General features: G+C 30.4%; 1 non-coding gene across 1 annotated transcript; it reads left to right on the top strand.

Moving 5' to 3' along the window:
* Positions 1-736: 736 nt before the first annotated feature.
* TRNAG-GCC (transfer RNA glycine (anticodon GCC)) lies at positions 737-807 on the top strand. Its single transcript has one exon. It is a non-coding gene; the product is annotated as a tRNA-Gly (tRNA).
* The last annotated feature ends 12552 nt before the right edge of the window (positions 808-13359 follow it).

Below are 13359 nucleotides of genomic sequence, written 5' to 3'. Positions count from 1 at the left end.
TAGTAAATAATGTTAAATATCTTTTTAGCTGTAAATTTATGTTGTGTGAATAATAAATACTTATAATTTAACAGATAAATGTAAATTATGTGAGTAATAAATTTCATGAATTATATTTCCTAATAATAATTTGTAAATTTAATTATTTCGTATAATTTCCTACAACAATACTTATTTTTGTAAAATCTTAGCCGAGCCATGAAGGGCTTTATGTTCTAGTAATTTGAATTATTTTATTATAATTAGTTTTCCTCATTATAGTAAAAAAATTTAATTATCAATATATAACATAAAATTATAAGAAACCAGCATTATTTCAATGAAACACATAAAAAAATATTTTTGGCCAAAACACTCACACAAACTTGAGAAATGATCGATAAACAATAACTTCAATTCACCTTGTGTGCGTGTGCGCGTGCGTAAAAATGATTTTTACCACTTAAATATTGATCACAAAAAAAAGGATAGAACTTATTATTGTAATATTTTCAGCGATATTTTTGGGTTAATACGAAAGAAATTTATTATCAAACTTCAAACAAAATTTTTGACCAAAAAAATTTAAACAAAATTAAAATTATCTTCACAGATATTATGGGAATTATTTTCAGATTCTTCATGTCGGTTTTTTCAAACGAAAAAAAGTAAAAAACTAGAGAACTGAAAAACTGTCTTCCGTTATGAACAGCGTAGTAGCTAGTGACATTTGTTGGCATTACGGAAGGCAACAAAGGCACCAGTGGTCTAGTGGTAGAATAGTACCCTGCCACGGTACAGACCCGGGTTCGATTCCCGGCTGGTGCATTCCAAAATGCTTTACGCCTTTTACTTTGGTCGTCTGTGCTTTTTTTTTTTTTTTTCCCTTCCCTAATTTTCCTTGGGCCCTGTACGTAGGTAGTAGTTGGCCGAATCTGTCAGATGGTGATCATAAAATAACTTCCTACAACTCTTGTAAATGTATTATGTTAATAATACTCCTTTGGATTTTTCAAGGAGCTTGTTAGTTAATAATCATTAATTTGAATTTGTTTTATCATTTAATGTATTTTTTTATTTTTATCCCTAATTAATTATATATCGATTTCATATCTTTTTTTTCCATCCAATCTCTTTTTCATTCATTCTCTTTACCTCTTATCTCCATGAATAAAGACGTTTCAGGAATAAGTTATATTTTTATATATTTATTTTCTTTAATCAATTTTAACTAACTTTTGAGTTGCATAATTTATTTATTTGATGTTTATATTTTGAAAATGAATAATCTTGTAACTAAATACGTTGACCAATGAATAATGAATATATTGTGTGTACATTTGTATATAATATACTATCAAGATGTATGCGTCACCTTCCACGCTAGCATTGATAACAAGTCTGACTTAAAAAAAATAAAAAAGAAAATTAGACCACCAATTGTTTATGTTTGCAAAGAGAAGACTAAGGTCCCTTGATTATTGTCATATCAAAAGTCTCCAACATAATCAGCTCCCAAATGCATAGCACATATATACCAACACTGCGAGGGCCAGTAAAATGGTTAGCCTTGGACCTGAGTGAGTCTATAAGGTTGAGCTTTTGCTAATATGATTTTTTCTATTAACAAAATTGAGTTTAACAGAAGAGACTAGTTTGTTAATCCTTCACAATGTGACAAACCAAGATTCAGATTCTCGTTGGAAAGTGCTTTAGATTTAGTGTCCTATAATATATCGAATATGATTGCTCTTTCTAATCAACTAAACCATTTGAGCTACTCCATGCATCCACACGGTTCTTATTACCATTTCTAGAGCAAGGCTTATAGTTTAAACCTTATAAGTTAAATTTAAAGAAAAAAGTCAAAAGAGTTGCAATTAGGTGCTCAACAATACTTAAATATTTAGTCTAAAATAATGGATAATACCACATCCGCTCCTTTAAATTATAAATTAGATTTTATATTAAAAACTAGTTGAGTCACACGCAGGGAGAGGAGGATGGAGCAAGTTGAGAACCTTATAAGCATTTAGCCACATTTAACGGCAGCCTCTTGTTGACTTGATTAATTTATTTTACTTTATGTATGCCTAACAAAGCCCATATTTTCAACAAACACATATTATATTGCAATATCTTATTGAGATTTGCCAGTAAATTTTGTCGGTAGATTACGTTTTGTTTATTTTGAAATATAATATTCACGTCAAATCAGAGATAATTACATATATTTATACATATATATATTGTGTGCTATGACATGTGTGAAATTCATTTCATATTCTCATTTACTTTTGAAATCTACGTTAACTTCTTATAAAATGAAGAATGAGTTACATAAATCTCTCTTAGGTTTTCCTTGGTGATAGATTTTATATCTCTGAGTTTCATAACTTTCAAGAAACTCAATTGATATGATGATTTTATGTTATTTATGCTTTGCATAGCACATTTTCAACAACTCTGCAGATACTGGGATGTTATACTTTATTGTAGGAAAAAGTTTTTATAATTACATTACTATAAAAAAGTCCATTTTCGTCCCCCATACTTGTCCATTAGCTAAACTAGAAAAGTATAGGGCCTAATACACCAAATGAGTATGTAAGGCAAATACTTGTTTATTGGCCCTGAACAGAAGTATGAGGCCCCATACTCATTTGGTTCATGAGGCTACATTTTTTAAAAAAAAAAATTCAGGCAAAACCTATCAGCTTCCTCCTTCTTCCCTCAGCTCACATTCTCTCCCCCTTTTCTCGTTCCCTCAATTCGCATCACCGCCATCCTCGCTCCCTCAACTAGCTTTGTTCTCTCCCATTTCTTCCTTGTTAGCTCGCTATTTGCCTCTTTTCCTCAGCTTCCCCTTCCCCTTTTATCATTCTTTGTGCCGTCGCTTGCGCTAGCCCTGATAAGAGGGTTGTCATCGTTGCTGCAGGTCACCATAGCTTCAAGCTCATCGTTGCTTGCGTCAGCTCTCTGTTGTTTGTGCTGCATTGTTGCTATGGGTAGCTTGCAGGTCTTTTATGTCACACCTTACTTCTAGGATACCTTAGAGTTCATTTAGAACCATTTCTGACTACATTGGATGATTTTATGCTCAAAATTTATATTCTAGATGTTACTTTTCGTAAAATAACTATTCACTGTACAATTTTCACATTATAGGTCTAATTTTGAAAAATCATAACTAATTCTAGAAAAATATTATGGAGGTTTTCTAAAATTCCACAGAAAGATCTTTCAATGCTCTTTAAGGAAAAATATCTAATTGGACTTATCTTTAGCCAAGTCGTACGGTTTAATCAATAAAGATTACTATGCATTTGGTAAGATCTGGAATTTCTAGATCCTGTGCCTCAACTTTGAAAATTCATATCTCCATGTGTACACATCCAATTGAGGTGATGTACCTCTCATTTTAAATCTTGAGATGTGTACTATAAGTCTGTCAAATTTTGTGGCTTCACTCGTTCATTTCGTTGGTCAAATTGGAGCTTGAATCTAACTGTTTCAGAACCTATGTTTATCCCTTAACCACTCTTTACTTTAATTCTTTTTATTTCTTTGGCAACTTGGGTTTGCTCTTTCCCATTCATGCTCATACACTTTCATTCATACCATAAACATTATAATTAATTACATGGAATCATTGACATCCAAAAACATAATTTACAAAATGTGAGAATTATACATCAAACATTAACCTCATTCATTAACATCAATAATTCTCCACTTTCTTCTCCTTGCTTCTCATGCCATTATTGCCTTCCATTGATTGACCTAAATGGTTGGTTAGGGAGAGAGGTGAGATTCGGGAGAATTTCAATAGCAAAAACTACTATATTAATTATGCTAGATGGATGTTAATGTCCTATACACAACTTGTTTATTCTCTTGTTAATTAGTGACATAGTAACATGCTCAAAGCTATATTCTTGATGCATGGCCATGGAGACATAATCTACTCATCATAAATAGAAATTACAGCAGCCAAAACATATCATAATAACATTCAAATAACATGTACACAGCAACATATAAGCATACAACATCAAGCAATGACAATAGGTAAGTTTACTACCTTAGACTTAAAGCTTTCCTCTTACTTTTCCTTTGATTTTCTTGACTTCCCAACCATACGGGCTTTCAGTCATCATTAATAAACATCCTCTTAGATGTTCTAAGATCTTAAACATAATCACATTGATCATACAATCTATTAAGACTAAGAATTATATAAAGTTTAAGACTAGCTCTCTTAAACTTAACATTTTTTCTCAATTTTTGGATTAATGTTCTAGCTTTGTAAAAATTGTTCCCTTAGGCCAATCCTACAAAATTTTTCCCAAAGAATCCAAATATGAGTTTGGATTCATGAAAATCCAGCTCCTTCACCAAAAATCAGTTTGGCTGAATAGGGGGTTCATTAACTCCAAAAATCTCAACTTTAATTTTAATGCTTCTAATGCTTGTTCTTAAGGTTTACTCTACACCATTTTTCATTTTAAACACAATGGAAGCATCAAAACTATAAAAATTTCATCCTAGGTTACAGATCTTAGCTTGGCCAAACAGCATCCTTCAAGAAACAAACATGAAATCTTTTAAACAACAACTCAAAACCACTTAAAACAACTTTGAATCAATGGGTTTTAACTAGACATAATATCAAAACTTCCTTCCCCTTACCCTATAAATTTCATCCAGCAACATTAAAGAGGAAAGAACAGATTTTTCTACCATCAAACTCAAGAAAACAAAGCAAGAAACAACATAGATCAACTTACTGACCTTAGATCTAAGCTTGGTTGATCAAAGGTTGTAGCTTCCTTGATTATGCTTCAAGAATCCAAATGGCAAGAGTTTCCCCTCTTGTTCTCCATCTTGGCCGAAATGAAGGGGGAGGGAGTGTCTATTTATAGCTAAAACTTTGGCTTAAATAAACCAAAATGCCCTTGATTGCTAATAAAAAGAGTAAGGGTAAATTTAGAAGTTCAAGTGAACTTTTGCATAATCATTACATCACCTTCATGTATCATCCTTACATCATCTTTTTAAAAGGTGCAAAGTGTCACAAATTTGGTGGAGGAGAAGGGAGATTGAATCTTAGCTATTAGATCAAAATTTAATCTTTAAGTTTCCTTCTAATTTCTTTGGCCCATGTTTCTCCAGCTTTATTGATGGCCTTCTAGAGCTCAAAAAATTCTCCTATCTACTTCATAAATTTCCTTTTACTCTAAATAATATCTATAAATTTTCTTAGGCCACAACACTTTCTTTAAACCTTGCATAAAAATCATTTACTAAAATACCTTTTTATCGGTATAATTGACTTTTTAATTTATTAAAGCCATTCCACTAGCATTTTGGTTGCAGGAATAATTTTATGAATTAATACAATATTTCAACCATTTAACCTCATTTTTTGCGTACATTTTTTAGGTCTCTTGGTATTTTAAATAATTACCTCAAACAGTATATTTTTTTGCTGGCCATAACTTTATAAATTCCATTTAAGCTGCCTCAAGGGTATTTTTGTTATTTCTCTTCACAAAAGAGTCTTAGAATATATGTCCTATTTTTTGGAATTTTCTTATAATTTTTTGTATACTTTTCATTTTTACCCCTGTTAGTCGTAACTTTCTGAATTTACAATTTAGTCCTTACTTCGACTTAACTTCATACAACCATCCCTTTGAGGTTTCTAACTTAACCCTTGGCCTGTTTCTACTCTCTTTTCTCTTTCTAGGCCCTTGAAACTTTATTGGAGCCTCTAGCTTTGATTATACTTGAGCTCTTGAAAACTTTTACTTTACAGTTTAATTCTTGAAACTGTTTTGACTTTCTTTCTCATCTTTAGAACTTCTGCTAAAAAGAAGCTTAGTAATCTACCTTCTTTAGGCTACTTCTAGGGCTCTTAGGCCTAAAAATTGAGATGTGACATTCTATCTCATGGGTTAGCTTGACTTTCCTTCACATAGGTATGATTAAAGGTGGTTTATAAGTTACTCCTCCGGTCCTTATTATAAGACTCAATTTGACTTTTTATTTGGTCCTAATTATAAGACCCAATCCATTTTATCTTTATATTTATGTATTTTTTTCCAAGATAATCCTTCTAATAATGATAGTTTTAGCCATATATTTAATTAGCAAGGATATTTTAGGAATGACAACACTTATTTATTATAAATAACCAACTTAACTTACTTCCTTAATTTTTTTCAAATAAGTCAATTGGGTCTTATAATTAGGACCGGAGGAGTATTTTGTTACTCTTGGACTTGTTAGAATCAATAGTTTATGAAATATGATTGAAGATGAATTTTTGAGACTTTATTGTGTTGCACTTTTAGTGTTGATGAAATGTCAGTTGTTATAATTTGTGAATTTGAGATTGAATGGGTGTGGCAGGTAGTTTATTTGTTACTATTTAACTTGTTAGAATTAGTAGCCATGGGTTATGATGAAAAATTATTTCTTGAGATTTTATTATTGTACTTAAGGTGTTTGATGAAATGCCTATGTGTATATGAGCTATGAATTTGAGCCAAAAACAATGGTTAGATTGAATAAATTGGTGAGTTGTATAATTATTTTCTCATAGTGGGAACAATGATTTAACTTGTGTTGCTGCTCTTGGACTTGTTAGAATTAGTTCAAAGGTAGATTTTTGATATTTTATTGTTGCACTTTAAAGGTTTGTTGAAATTGAGCTGAACTTGTTTATTGTTGAAATTTTTGGATATATTACTTTTAAGGAGAAACTCTGTCAAAAATTTTCAAAACTTGTAAGGCATGGTTTATAAGTAAGTTTGAATTGTTGTAAGGCATAGTTTTGTTTGATTGTTTCAACTAGTTTTGAAATGCTTTAATTTTCTTTGAAATATCAGAACATCATTATTTAATTTTATTTTAAGCTTTTCATTTTATTATTTAAACTAGTTTTTAGTTTTTTCCATTTTATTATACTAAAAATTTCATTGAAGTTTGTATATTATATATGATAATGAAAAAATAGCATATTTGTCATAACATTTGCATTAAACTTCGGATTATGTGTATATGATTTTTTTCAAAACATTTAAATTAATCAAAATGACTTCTCTCTTCCTTTCTCCTTCATCACTAAGCTGAATTCAATTAAAATATCATTGATATTATTTTTAAATTAAATTATTCAAAATTACTTATATAGTAACAGAATGGATCGTAGTTGGATAAGTGTTTTGAGAACGAATGAAGAATATGAAAAAAGGGTAGAACAAGTTATTAAATTTGCTAAAAGAAATATTTATAACAAAAAAAGAAAGTGTTTTTGCCCCTATATTAATTTTTTAAATGAGAGATAACTCACTATTGATACATGAGATTGAAAGGCTCAGATATGTTTAGTTAAAGTTACTTGTGTTATATGATTATGTTAGGGAGTTTAGATTTTTTTTTTACTTAACTAAGTTAATTAGGATGTTATTTTGATAAGTTATTGTTTAGGGTGTTATTATGATTCTATTTGTATGGAAACTATAATGAATGACACTACTACCAAAAAGAGAATTAATGGCGGTTAAAAAGGGCTTTTGACAATGATTTTAGTGCCAACGTCTATGCCATTAACATTGTAAGCAAAGGATTTCACAGTGGTTAAAAATCACCACGGAAAGAAATTTTCATGTCGATTATTAGTAAAAACATGCCTGAAAAGGTCTAACATTATGACATTTAAGGGCTGCCTTTCAACGGTAGTTCTTAAAGGAATTGCCATTAATAATATTTTCCACGGTGGCTATATATATAACTGCTGTGTATATAACTGTAGTGACAAGTTTATTTTTTTTTAATATACTTTTTTTAATTTGTATAAAATCTCCTCTGTTGAACAAAAACCAAAATAGACTAATTCCAGCCACAAGCCATTTACCAAAATTTTCAGTTCAACTATTGAATTAAAACCACTTAATGGTAAACAATCAATTGAATACTATAACACAAATCTAATACTAAGGTAACCAAAATTTCCAATCAAAATTCAACTAAAACCTAATCAACAGCTTAACCAATCTCTAATTCAACTAGCCTAATCAATAATCAACAAAAAAAATATTGAAAAAATAGTGAACTAATAAAACGACAATTTTTCCATTCACCAAAATTTTGATAGTTTCACTAAACTCATTATTCAACCTACAAACTCAACTAATGTTTGAGCCACATCTCTCATTGTGTTGATCTCATCGGGTTGATATGCATTGGTACTATCAAATGGCTGCAAATTAGAAGGAACAAAATTATTATCCAAGAAAAAAATGTGAATAAAATTGAAGAATCACAAAATAATTGTATAACTTATATTTTACCTCGTTTAGTTTCTCAGTGACCATTATCTCAATGATATCACTAATATAGCAGGTCACATAATATCTGCACTCAATAGTCCCAGATTGACATCTATACCAACAAAATGAAAAAAATAAAACTTAGAAAATATTTAACTTTATACTTAATGAATTTGAAAACATAAAACTTAATTCAAAATAACTTATTTTTGAGAAAATCCATGTTGGCAGCAGATGATCAGTTGAGGTAGACAGCTTTTTCTCTTTGGTTTTAGCACTAAATCCTTGAAAAGCCCTATCAATAATTGGAAAGAAAACTAACATTATAGCATTCTATTTTAAACTTTATAACTAATAAATTTATAATCATAAACTCACGTCTTGACAACTTCCTTAGTTTTGTCAGTTGGCTTTGCAAGTAGAGAATCAAAAGAGTATACGGTGTTTTCATTGGGAGAAAAAGCAAGAAATAGTCTAGTGAAAACTACAAGATACAAATTATGTTAATTGTAATTAATTATATATATTTTTGGGTGCCAAATACAAAATTACTTACTTTTCAACGTAAGGTGCAAGATATATTATCTTTTTGCTCTGGGTCATTGTTCTCATTATATACACTGACCTTACTTCTAGGCTATTTGATGTTTTCTACACTCTTTTGTGGACACATAAAGCCATGTAAGCCCTTCTTTCCTTCTCCCCAGTATTTATGATTGAAGTGCCTATTCATCAAATGAGAAAGAGGTTAGTGCCATGAATATAGCATAAAGTATGAAAATGAAATTGTAACTTATAAAATCACCAATTGCATAAAAACTGCATCCAACTTCTTGAAATTTAGAAACTCGATGAGGTGTTTCTTGTCCATAGTGAAGTCATAAATAATATCTGCACCACAACTCCCAATGGCATATTAAATATAAGTGTGCCATCTAGTCCATCCACCATAAAATGAAGCAACAACATACTTTAGAATCTCGAGGCAACATTTTCATCAAGACATTTAAGCTTAGGAAGTGCCTTCTTCATTTCTGGCTTGTTTGTTGTTGCCTTCGTTGCCATTGGTTTCCTGACAAGTTTTTTTAGCCATAAAATGAAATTTTCTTTGGCTTGGGCCAATATTCGGACCTCGTCAATGGGGTTGGGCATTGCTATACCTTCCTGACCATTTCGGACTTTATCCACTATCACTCTCACTTAATCTTTTGGAATTTTTTTGCCATGGATTCTTTGGGGCATGTCTTTGAGTAAACTCAGGAAACCTTTCAACTTCACCCTCATATTCTTTGCTAATTCTCCTAACTTTTGTCCAACTACAATTTATTATTCTACATAGTCAAGAAATATAGTTGTCAAGCTCAATTTTAGCTAATTCATTCAAATATTCAAATAAATCAAATAATTAAGTATTAATCAATAAATAAACTTGACTAATACTTGACTACAAATTAAAGGGAATGACTTTTTATTTTATAAAAATTTCAGAAGAGTTTCCCCTTAAATAACAAATCCCAAATAATTTAGACAATGGACAAATCAAACCAATCAACCAACCAACAATATAAAAAACATACACAAGGCAAAGTTGAACAACTATAAGCAACAAAACTAAAGGAACTATCTAAAACCAATAAATAAATATTGTTAAAGCTAAATTCTAAATCCAAAATGGGAATACAAGTGATATCCATTTCACTTGAAATTTTAAACAACACTTCAGCATCAATCAAAGTTCATAATAGAAAAAAGAAAATTGGCCAAACACTCAACAAATTAATCATAACAAAAATTTGAAATAAATATAAAAAGATTAACAAAAAAAATCACAAACCTAAAAATTAAACAACTTTGAAGTTTCAATATGTAACTAATGCCATGTATACCAAGTAATTGCGGTTTTCATATTCCAAATGTCACAAGCCAACCCCCAAGCATGTAGGATACTTAAAACAAACAATGCAAAACATTCCAAATGTAAAATCAAGCAACCTGTTTGATATATAACAAGTTTTTATTATCAAAACATCCAAAACAATCAGAAAAAAGGATGAGAATAAAGGAAGAGGAAACTCACAGTGTGGGAACATGAAAAGGAGGCAATGAACGGTGGCAAAATGATGAAACCACCATGGTGACGAAAAACTCATAAACGGACGGCCAAAAACAACATAGAAGGGTGGCATTTGACCTAAAAACACCTTCTCAGAGAGTCTAAGTGGTGGGGAAGGGGGTACCACAACGACTATGCAAAATGAACTAAACTCGTAATAGGGTTATTTTAAAATGCTTTGTCAAACTTTTTAATGGTTGTTTTTAATAAAACCGCCATTACTTTTAATAGCAGTTTCATAAATAATCGCCATTAAGCAATCTTATCATGACGTTTTATTAAATACCATGGTAAGTGCAAGCGTCAATTTACATTGTTTATGAGAGAGCGCACTTTTAACGATGGTTTTCTAAACAACTGTTGTGAAAAGTGCCACCCCACATAATTATAAAATTGCCACCGCTTTTTTTTTCATGACATTTTTTATTTTCACCGCCGTAAAATGGCATCATTAATTGCCTCTGCTCAATTGCTGCTGCTGTTGTGGTTTGTTTTGTTTCAATTTCAATTGTAGGGTTCAAATAAAAACGAGTATATAAAATTGACAAATTTTATTTTTTAAGAAAAATAATATACTCATCTATTGATAAATTCCTATTTTAATATATTAATTGATATCTTTTTGGGAATATTTATCAATCAAAGTAGGACAATTTGTATTGATTATAGATATTTTGAATTAAAGACTGATTGCATAAAATTGGAGATTTAAAAGGAAATCTTATCATATTTTTTGTCTCCTTTTAAATAATTGATTTTAGGCTTTATGATAGTATCTCAATTTATCTTTTGCAAGCCTTAGAAAAGGAAATAAAGATAAAAAGAAAGCTGAAAGGAAGGGGGAAAAAAGGAAATTGGAGAGGCAACCAACTTAGACATCAAGGCATCAGATTATTATATTACTTATATATTTATTGATTATTAATTTGGGACTGGAGAGAGAACACGCACCCATACGCAAGACGCATACCACCAATTTCTTGAATTTTTCATTCACACCATTTTTCATCTCTTTCCTTCGGCCAGTAACGCGACTCAACCCTTCTCTACCTCCAGCATCAGCACGCAAATTACCCCATTGTTTTTTTATTTCTCCTAATCTCCACACTCAGCCTCCATGAATTCTCATTGCTTCAAATGTTTTGTGGATGTTTCTAGAGCCATGAGAGGCTAATCTCATTGTGCTTCTTGGAGATGGGGGAGTAGCTTGAGCTTGGAGCTTTAACTAGGGGATTATTTAGTTTTCTAATTAATTTTCTCTCGGACTTCATCAGATTTTTTCTGTGTTAAAAATATTCTTATCTGATTTGAAAACTGAGATTATGTGTTATAATCTCTGTTAATTGGATTTTTACAGTTTAATTTGAGTTGTATTACTTGGTATTTGAATTTATATATGTTTCCTTTGCATTCATTAAAATTATTTTATCTGGTGTGTTTTTGGATTTTATGATTGAGATGCATTACAATTGAGTGTCTCCATGAGCATTCTTTGAAAGAAAAACAAGTTTTATTAACTCAATTTAAATTACACATCAAGTGATTTTTAAAGGTGGTTTAATGATTTGATTACTATCTAGCATTTAGAAGAATCAAGTGTTAAGTTTACTTGATCCAAACCGTGTTTGGAGTTACTTTTTTTAACTTGGTAGCATTATTTTACTCTCATATTTTTATTAAGCAACGATAGCTACATTCCATTTTCAAGATGCATTCTTATCATTGATTTTCTAAAATGCAAATTTGCATTTTTTATTCTCTCTTTATTAAAAATATAAAAAAAAAAGTAGCTTAGATTTATTTCTTTATTTTCATACTCAGTTTTATAAAAAAAAAATTCCTTTTTCAAATCTCTCCTTTTTAATATTTTTGTCACTTAATTAACTTAGAAATCAATAAAAGACTCCTCAAGAGATACAACCTGAGTTATGCTTTACTGCATAAGTTGGTTTTATTTTTGATTTAATCCAAGGTGACTAAAAAAATTCAAATTATCTGTTCAGCAGAAGAGATGAGTATGAGGGCTCCATACTCGTCTGTTCCTTGGAGAACAAAGGAGTATGCATCCTCATATTCGTCTGTTCCCATGCAAACATACAAGTATGCTACCCCATACTTGTCTGTTCTTCAAGGAACAAACGAGTATATAACCCTTATACTCGTCTGTTCAGCTGAACAATTAAAATATTTGTCAACTTTTAACAGACGAATATATATCTACTATTTACATCTCTTGTGTCAACATCCCCTTTGAAACAGATTAAAGAAAGCCTCCAGAATAGATAAAAATCATCTTTTTAGTAGTTTTAGTGAAAAAAATTTAACAAACAGGATTGGATTTTTTTCCTATCAATTTCAAAGATAGAAGAGATAGTAAATAATGAAGTTTTTCCCCCATCAATTTTAAGGATAGACGAGAGAGTGTTTATGTTTTACTTTAACAAAATTTAAGGAAAATCTGTAGACTTTATTCAATTTAATTTATCAGGATGAGGATGTTCACTGTTTATTATGAAGAAAAGTATAGACAAGTCGGGTTTCAAGAGCTCACCCAAATCAGGATGCACCTCTAGACTCAAAGAATACTTACAGATATACTAATAGATTGCCCACCAACAAGATTTCAGGTATAGCATGTGTTTAGTATGTTATTTTTTCACCCCATTCTGAAATGAGCTCACGTTGAACAACAATTTTTATATGGTGGAGCTAGGGAATTTTTATTCGCATCATTGTGAACATGTAGTTTCCTATAGCTTTTACATACACAAACAAATATATATTTGCAATATAAATTGAAATGACTTGTCTATTTACAGGAGTTTAAATTTAAAGCATGTCGTATTACATACGTTTTAAACAGTACATAACTTTGTTCATTTTTATATTAATAATATTGATATTGTGAGGATATTGATAATGATCACC

This window comes from Neltuma alba, unplaced genomic scaffold, assembly GCF_004799145.2.
Source record: "Neltuma alba isolate B1F8T4 unplaced genomic scaffold, ASM479914v2 tig00005599_pilon, whole genome shotgun sequence".
Taxonomy (NCBI): domain Eukaryota; kingdom Viridiplantae; phylum Streptophyta; class Magnoliopsida; order Fabales; family Fabaceae; genus Neltuma; species Neltuma alba.
Note: the sequence above shows the minus strand (reverse complement) of the source record. Positions and strands in the feature narration are given on the sequence as shown.